Genomic DNA, 9,569 nt, shown 5'->3' with positions numbered 1-9,569 from the left:
ACTTGGTTACCGGTCGATGAACGACATGTTTTTCTAAAGTTCACAACTGTATTATGTACACATTGCAGCAGTGATAGAGCTATACAATATGATGATAACATATGTACAATATTAATGTATCTCTGCCTTATTACCGGTCCATGTATAGCCTATAAAATGTACATTTGTGTCTCATCCTGGGAATAAATCAACACTGGGCTAATCTGGCTATAACATGCCTACATCAGGAAAATACAGCCCAGTCCGGATTAATTTAGATATGAGGTGCCGTTTTACTGCTTATTCTATTCCTACATAGTGATATTGAATATGAAGGAGTGATAGATACAATACCCTGCCCCGCTGGGGGTCGAACTAGCGACCTCTCGCTCTCAAGGCTTGCAGCCTACCACTAGGCTTAAGGGGCATCTAAACAGCAAATCCAGCCAAAACACTGACATTTTACAAGCTTACAAATTCATGAACTTTGGATCATGATTGATTCATGAAGTATGGATCATGACAAACCGTGGGACTTGCTGTTGACGTGTTTGTAAATTTCAACAAAACATGCAAAAAATGCATGTTTCAGGGCGACATAATGAGCTCATTTACATAGCATATATTGCACAAGCACGCCGTGTCGTTTTGTTCACAAATGTCTAACGCACAAAATAGGAGCATTGGTTTGACCAGATTTTTACTTTATAATATGTATAAACACTGTTTATATTTTGACCTTGGAAGTAAATGGCGGTTGTGAATGATATCACAAAAATATGACATATAAGGAGGCGTTTCAAACATCACAAATGCTCTTATTAGACACTGTTAAGAACTCTAGAAATGGCAAGACGACTGCTTTTTAGCAAACAAATGTTTATCCGTTGAGTTTGGGGTTTAGATACACAGTGTACCTATTTATAAAAGAGGTCGCAAACTCACCAGTTTGATAATTTGACTTAAAAGGGTCCTTACGATGATCAGATGTCTTTAAAGTATGATATAGTAACATTTTTATTTATTGAAATGCCTCCATGTATACCATATTTGTGTAATATTATTCACAGCCGACATTTGCATTTCAAGGTTAAAATAAAATAAGCGTTTATACGTACATAAAGTAAGATCAGTAAAACAAATGCTCCTACCCTGTGCTATAGACACTTGTAAGCATAACAGTTTAGCTATTTGTCAGATTTGGTCATTTGCGTGACTTAAAATTATTCCATGCTACATCTTTCCACAAAGTAACCCTAAAAAAGAAACTGAAAGCATCTAGAGCAAATGTCCACACAAACACTTTAATATATTACATGACTATTTTTGTGTAAATCTTTAGATATTTATTCCTGTTTGAATTTCAACATCATTCTGCTATATAGATGACCCTTAACTGGCGTGAGCTAATAAGATGGCCGTTACTTTCCACTTCTACAATATCACTTAACCGAAATGATATCATCTATTCATAAGGTGATCATAATTGAACCTGTCACCCATTCAATGGTTGACTAAGAGATATAACTTTGTCGCTTAAGTGTTGTCACATATACAAACATATTTAGGTCAAGTAGTCAACTTGGCTGGTTAACACACTTTACAATTTTGTACCTCACGTGCATTTTTCATTTGGATTGGAAAACCAGCATGTAAGTCCTCTCCCAATTACACAGGCAGTTCCCTTAAGCCCAAACATCTTTCAGCATTAATGAGCGAATCTTAATGAAGAACTACTAATAAATCACTACAGGGTTAGAACGGTAATGGAAACCGGTAATCCGAAAAAAAATGAAAAAGTAATTTTGTTTGTTCAAATTTGAATCAATTGATGCCTTTTTGAATAAGTAGTACAATTATTTGATGTATCATGTTAATGTATTTACAACTTAAATAAAGAGTATATCTGGATACTTGGGAAGTGTTTAAATATGTATTTAACATTCCATTATTGTTGTTATTGTCATTTAGGTGTATGGATATAGCCATGGTGGGTTAGTTGAGCAGGACGTCTGCCAATCTATCTACAGCTCCCTACTCCCCATCCCATCCTCGCACCCAACCACCAACACCCATCCTCACACCCAACCACCAACACCCATCCTCACACCCAACCACCAACACCCATCCTCAAACCCCTCCACCAACCTTATCCTCACCTCCACCACCAACACACATCCCCACTCCACACTCCCCACCCTCATCCTCACCCCAACCCCTTCCTTACACCCCACCATCAACCCATGGCCCCGCTCCCCACTCTCCACCCTCATCCTAACCCCCTCCACTAACCCCATCCTCAAACCCCACCATCACCCCTATCCTTACACCCCACCACCAACCTCCATCCTCACACCCCACCCCATTCCTAACCCCCAACACCAACCCAAATCCTCACTCCCTACCCCAATCTTCACCCCCACCACCAACCCCATCCTCACATCCTCACATCCCAAAACCAACCCCCCATCCTATCCTCACACCCCACCACTTAACCCCCATCCTATCCTCACACCCCACCACTAACCCCCATCCTATACTCACACCCCACCGCTAACCCCCATCCTATCCTCACACCCCACCACTAACCCCCATCCTATCCTCACACCCCACCACTAACCCCATCCTTCCAAACAATACCCCCACTACCCACCCATCCACACCCCACCACCTAACCCCTCCCATCCCCCCATCGCTAACCCCCATCCTCATCCCACCACTAACCCCACCATCCTCCACCCCACACCATACCCCCCCATCCTCACCCCACCACTAACCCCCATCCTCACCCACCACTAACCCCCATCCTCATCCCACCACTAACCCCCATCCTCATCCCACCACTAACCCCCATCCTCATCCATCGCTAACCCCATCACAACCCCACCCCACTAACCCCCATCCTACCCACCAACAACCCACCGCACCACAACCCACTCATCCACACAACCCCATCTTCACCCCCACAACCCCTCCCCCCAAACCCCATCACCCCACCAAACCCCACCCCAACCACAACCCCCATCCTCACCCACCACTAACCCCCACCCATCCCACCCTAACCCCCACGTCACCCCACCACAACCCCATGCTCATCACCCTAACCCCCAAGTCACCCCACCACTAACCCATCCTATCAACCCACCAGGACCCATCCTCACCCACCATACCCCCATCGACCAACCCCACTAACCCCCACCTAACCACCACTAACCCCACCTCATTCCAACACGTAACCCCCATCCTCACCCCACCACTAACCCCATCCTCACCACCACAACCCCTGTCTCACCCCAAAACCCCAATCCCATCCATCGCAACCCCATCCTATCCTCACACCCCACATACCATCCTACTCACACCCCACCAATAACCCCCATCCGTCACCAACACACCCATCCTCACGCCAAACTAACCCCCATCCTACCCACACTAGACCCCCATCCTCATCCAATCGAACCCACCATCCTCACAACCCCACCACTAACCCCCACCTCAACCCACCACTAACCCCCATCACCACCCACCACGAACCCCACCATCATCCCACGCTAACCCCCCATCCATCATCCCAACCACAACCCCATCCTCACCCCACCCACAACCCCCATCCCACCCCAACCAACGTAACACCCAACCCACCAACACACAGAACCCCCAGACCCACCCCACCACGACCCCATCGCAGCCACCAACCCCACCCACCACCACGAACCCCCATCTCCACCCCACCACTACACCCCCCCAAGCCACGCCGCCTACCCCCCAACCCCCAGCCGACCCCACCACGGACCCCAGCCGCCCCACCACGAACCACCCACGCACCCAACCACGAACCCCAGCCGCACCCACCGCGAACCCCACCAGCCCACCCCACCACGAACGCCAGCCGCAGCCCACCACGAACCCCCCATCCGCAGCCCACCACAGAACCCCCACATCCCACGAACCCACACACGAACCCGCACCTCACACCCCAACCACGAACCCCAGCCTGCACCCACCACAACCCCCACCGCAACCACCACGAACCCCCAGCCGCTACCCCACCACGAACCCCCAGCCGCACCCAACCACAAACGCCCAGCCGCAGCCCACGGAACCCCCACCGCAGCCCACACAGAACCCCACCGCACCCACCACGAACCCCCAGCCACCCACCCGAACCCCCAGCCGCACCCCACCACGAACCCCCAGCCGCAACCCACACACGAACCCCCACCGCACCCACCACGAACCCCCAGCCGACCCCACCACTTGACCCCCACCCACCCACCACGAACCCCCCAGTCACCCACACAACCCCCACCCACCCACCACAACCCCCACCCACCACCACAGAACCCCAGCTACGCCCACAATAACCCAGCATCCCACAACACGACCCCCATCCGCACCCCACCACTAACTCCCATCCTCATCCCATCGCTAACCCCCATCCTCACCCAACCACTAACTCCCATCCTCATCCCACCACTAATAAACCCCACTCACTCCATCCCACCACTAACCCCCCTCCTCACCCCACCACTTACCCCCCATCCTCAACCCCACCACTAACCCCCCTATATATGTCCTCATCCCACCAACTACCCCCATCCTCACCCCCACCACTAACCCCCCATCCTCATCCCACCACTAACCCCCATCCTCACCCAACCACTAACCCCCATCCTCATCCCACCACTACCCCCATCCTCACCCCACCACTAACCCCCATCCTCATCCCAACACTAACCCCCTCCTTCACCCATCACTAACCCCCATCCTCACCCCACCACTAACCCCCATCCTCACCCCACCACTAACCCCCATCCTCATCCCACCACTAACCCCCATCCTCACCCACCCCACTAACCCCCCATCCTCATCCCATCACTAACCCCCATCCTCATCCCACCACTAACCCCCATCCTCACCCCACCACTAACCCCCATCCTCACCCCACCACTAACCCCCATCCTCACCCCACCACTAACCCCCATCCTCATCCCACCACTAACCCCCAATCTCACCCTACCACCACTTGTCCGACACATCACTTCATCACCTGTTATACTATAGATGTGACGCCATCGATATATATGTGTAATAATGGAATTATTTCCCGTAAGTGAATTCTAGAATGACTTTTTAAATAAACTGATTATGTCCCTTTAATAGATTGAGTATGTTTCTTTTTTTCATTTTATGATAAACATTTCTCACGGAAGTAACAGATTGTCTTCCCTTAAACAATGTTAGCATGGGAAAACGGATTATCTCCCCTTAATGAAATCTTATGCAAAAATTAAATTCTTACTTGGGTATAAAGGCTGTAATTTTGAGCCAAAAATACGATAGTTACTTGCGTTGTTCTTCTTCATCGACTGAAAGCTTCCCTTGTCAGCCACGACCCCTATCTCGGATATGTAACATAATGTATTGTATTTACTTAAGGAATGTAATTTATTTTTTCAACATTCATGAGGTCATAACAACATTGGCTTCTGGACTTATTCCATAAATCGCGTCGCGTTAGTGATTCAGGTAAATATGTCCAGAAAGCCATAATTGTTATGACCTCATGAATGTTGGAACACAAAAATTCAATTCCTTTTATTGATATTATGATTTTTTCATTTTGTCTGTTAAAGAACACAATAACAAAAAATTAGATTTTTTTTTTTACCTGAGAGTGACGTTGGAGAGAGAACAGTCGTTTTCGCGGGAAAGTGTCGGTTCGTGGCACGTTCTAACCAGAGACAAAATGTAGTTAATTCCGTGAGATTTTTGGAGTATTTTTTTTATGTTTTGAACATTAAGGAGACCCTAACAACATTGGATTATGTACATATTACATGGGTCGTGTTTATTTAAAAGAACACGAGCCGGACAAAAACAACACCTTGACAGCGGAGAGTTCTATATGATGCAATATGGCTCGTACTGTACGTTTTCTCTATGTATTTATGAATTAATTTATGTGTTTTTAAAGGAGATTTTCACTTGTGTGTCTGTCTACAATACCCTATATTGAAGACATCTGATCTTTAGATTGATGTTTATTTCAACTTAAGAGGGACCATAATAATTATTTTAAAAGCTGGGTTACAGGAAATTGAGGCTGTTACAGTTACAATAGTGTCCGCCGGGAGGTTAAAGGCGTACTAATATTATGGAGGCAGACATAAAGCCCGTTTGATGAATCGCAATGTCACACGAATGACAATTCCGATCACTTATTTATCGTAAATCACACCCCGTAGCACTTTCATCAACTGAATATTTTTCATGATGCAGTATTAGCACACAACTGAGGTCTCTTCATTTACACACGACTGAACTGTAAATCAGGCTCCCAAAATTTATTTCATAGCATCATTTTTACGACGTATTACTGCCCTTTGTTAACAATTGTTTCTACCACAACAAGCTGTGTTATTGCACTCTAATACCACTCTGTAAACGCAATGACAGTTGGGTAAATATTTAGGGTTTGAATGGATTTTTTTTTCTTTTTTTTTTTATGGCGGCAATGAATAGCAGTAGCTATCTACATATCACGTGGTACGCGTTAGCGCACCTCGGAAGATATGTAGATAACTACTGCTATTCATAGCTGCCATGAAAATGAAATAAATCCATTCCATTGATATATTTACATTAGGGTGATTTCGAATAAAAACATGAAGACTTTACAGTTTCATTTTAAGATTTTTATCTTTTGATAACTATATACGAAAAGATTCTAAATTATTGGAACAGCCAATGCAATGCACCATCGTCTACCGTGTCCTTCCGCTCCGCAGTTTCCAGTCGTTTATTTATTTTGTTTTTGTTTTGCTTGTTATTCAAAACAAAAAGATATGAAATAACATCGAATACAATAATTCGTGTTGAATTAGATTGATTTGATGTGAATAGATGACAAAGAAAACATAATTTACGGAAATGAAACGGGGACTATTTTTCAAGCGTATTAATATATTTCTGATGTAACGTGTGGAAAATCAGCACGTGAAACGATGTTTTCATATTGTTTTTATAGTGTTTTCATGGTCAAATGCTTGTTGTTTTTTTCACTTGGTATGTTCATATAAAGAATGAACACTCAGAATGTAAATATATCGATATGTACCGCTTGTGGTAAATTACCTTCTAGTCTTTCGATTGACGAAGAGTTTGAGCTTTGAACCAAAATACCTTTCATTCTCACGTACTTTGTGTCACGTGATCTTTTGTTTGCATCACCAGGAATCGCATCGACTTCCCAGCGTCGTGTCCAGGTTGTGACTTGATTTACAGACTGTTAGTGACACTAGACCTGTCACGGTGTCGTAAACTGCTACGTTCCCAACACCCATTGCATAATATTCATAGTCAATGTAACGACTTGTCCGACTCCTTTCTCTTGCAAGGTTTATACATTTTGATATAAGCGGCGGCAGGTTTACAATTCTAAGCATTACAGCGTCACAGACCAAGGGTCTTCAACTCTGACATTGACAGCTATTTGTCGACTTTGTGGCGGAAGCAAATGGCACCGCGTCACGGGGTTCTTTACTTTATAGATAATAAATAAAGACATTAAAGTTAATTTGAAAGACGTTTAATTACCATTGGTTTGTCATATACTTTATCCTAATTCTAAAAACGATTTTTTTATCAATAATATATTTTTAACATGAATTAGAACCTTTTACAAATGTCAATATCACTACTCCTTATTTGCATATGTCACCAAATATATGGGCTTTAAAACCAGATCAAAATTCCGCCAAAACCGATCCACATCATTGTCTCATGACTCTTGGTTGTTGGATATGGTATTTATTTCACTCTCGTTGTTGTTGTTTTCTTTCTCAAATCTCATCCTTTTTGTGATTTCTAAAATGTAGCTTACTCGCCAGAAGTAATTATATATACAGTAACACGAGTTGTGTTACCTCTACATCTTCACCTGTACGACCTTCTAGTTAATACATGTCACCAAGCCTATGGTGTTTCGATTTAACCGTATAGTACAACGTACAACAGAAGACGTTCTTTTTTGGTTTATTTTGTCCTATCAACAGCCAGGGTCATTTAAGGACATGCCAGGTTTTGGAGGTGGAGGAAAGCTGGAGTACCTGAGAAAAACCATCGACCTACGGTCAGTTCCATGCTATTGCCCCACATTGGTTACGAGCTCGCAACCGATAGGTTGAGGGCTAGTGATAAAGTGTCTGGACTCCTTAACCACTCGACCACCGCAGCCCAAGAAGACGCTCACTTTCCGGAACATCTTACCTTATTCTTCTCATGTAATATATACTTTATTTTTAGCAACACTTGCTTAACAAACCTTGCTCGTACTAACTTAGAGTAAACACCCCTGTAAGTCCGGATGAAAACGCGCGGGGGGTCTTACTGTGGGTGGAAATCGGACTCTCTGATATGGGATCGTTAATTATCTATATCATTGTAACAAAGTCATTACATTGATAATGATTAATTGACTGTTTGGATTTAGAAATGATTTTGTGTCACAAACATCCGGAATATGACACCGATATCGCTCGACAGAATTAACGTTACAGTATTCTATCTCAAATTGTTTGGCTCTTATTTGATATTGATACTTCAGACTAATGAAGGGTATGGCTTGACCAAGTAAATGATAGACATTAGAGTAGTGTATTAACTGAAGATACTGTACGATCACTCTGAGTTTGCAACTAGAACTTTGATACATATACATGTACTGATACTGTGAATAAACAATGTCTGCTATCAACTATTATGAGTTCACGACTTGTTATGTTACAATCGTAAACATGATTCCCGCAGGATTGTCATCGCGGTTCCGGCAACATTTATTAATGTTAAGGTTAAACACATTTTAATATTTAGGTTAAACATATTTTGATGTTTAGGTTAAAATATTTAATTTTTTAGGTTAAAATATTTAATGTGTAGATTAAACATTTTTTATGTTTAAAATAAACATATTTTATTGTTTAGTTTAAAAACATTTAATGTTTAGGTTAAACATATTTTAATGTTTAAGTTAAACATATTTTGATGTTTAGGTTAAACATATTTGAATGCTAATGTTAAACACATTTCATTGTCATAAAACAAATTTGGAACAGTTTTTGAATAATGGTTTTGTTATTTTGTCGGTACTATATGTTAATTTTATCACATAGAAGACGTGCCTGAGTTACTGTGTTACCACCAAGGAGTCGATTGGATAACATGTTATTAATTTAATTTGGCATCAGTTTACCTAGCGGGTGTCGTCAGTAACGCAGAAGACGCTTGCTTTTTCGAAACACTTGGTCTGATTATCCTTGCAAAGTGACAAATTACTCTTGATGAAATTATTTTTTCAAGTTTAAATTATTACAGATGGCAGGTTCGTTAAATATGTCAGTGTGTATCCCCATAACAAGCCTTACCCTCTAATCCATGCACCTCTCCAACATTTTGACAATACCTGTTGCGTTAGTGTCATGTAAATACATGTATCAAGTGCATATTTAAAACAAAGATCTTATGCATGCACTGTTAATATAGTCTGGTCTTTAACATGTGCATTTATATCACGGTTATAAGTGCATATG

This window comes from Pecten maximus, chromosome 9, assembly GCF_902652985.1.
Source record: "Pecten maximus chromosome 9, xPecMax1.1, whole genome shotgun sequence".
In the NCBI taxonomy this organism is placed as follows: Eukaryota; Metazoa; Mollusca; class Bivalvia; order Pectinida; family Pectinidae; genus Pecten; species Pecten maximus.
The sequence above is the reverse complement of the archived record's forward strand: the minus strand, read 5'-3'. Positions refer to the sequence as shown.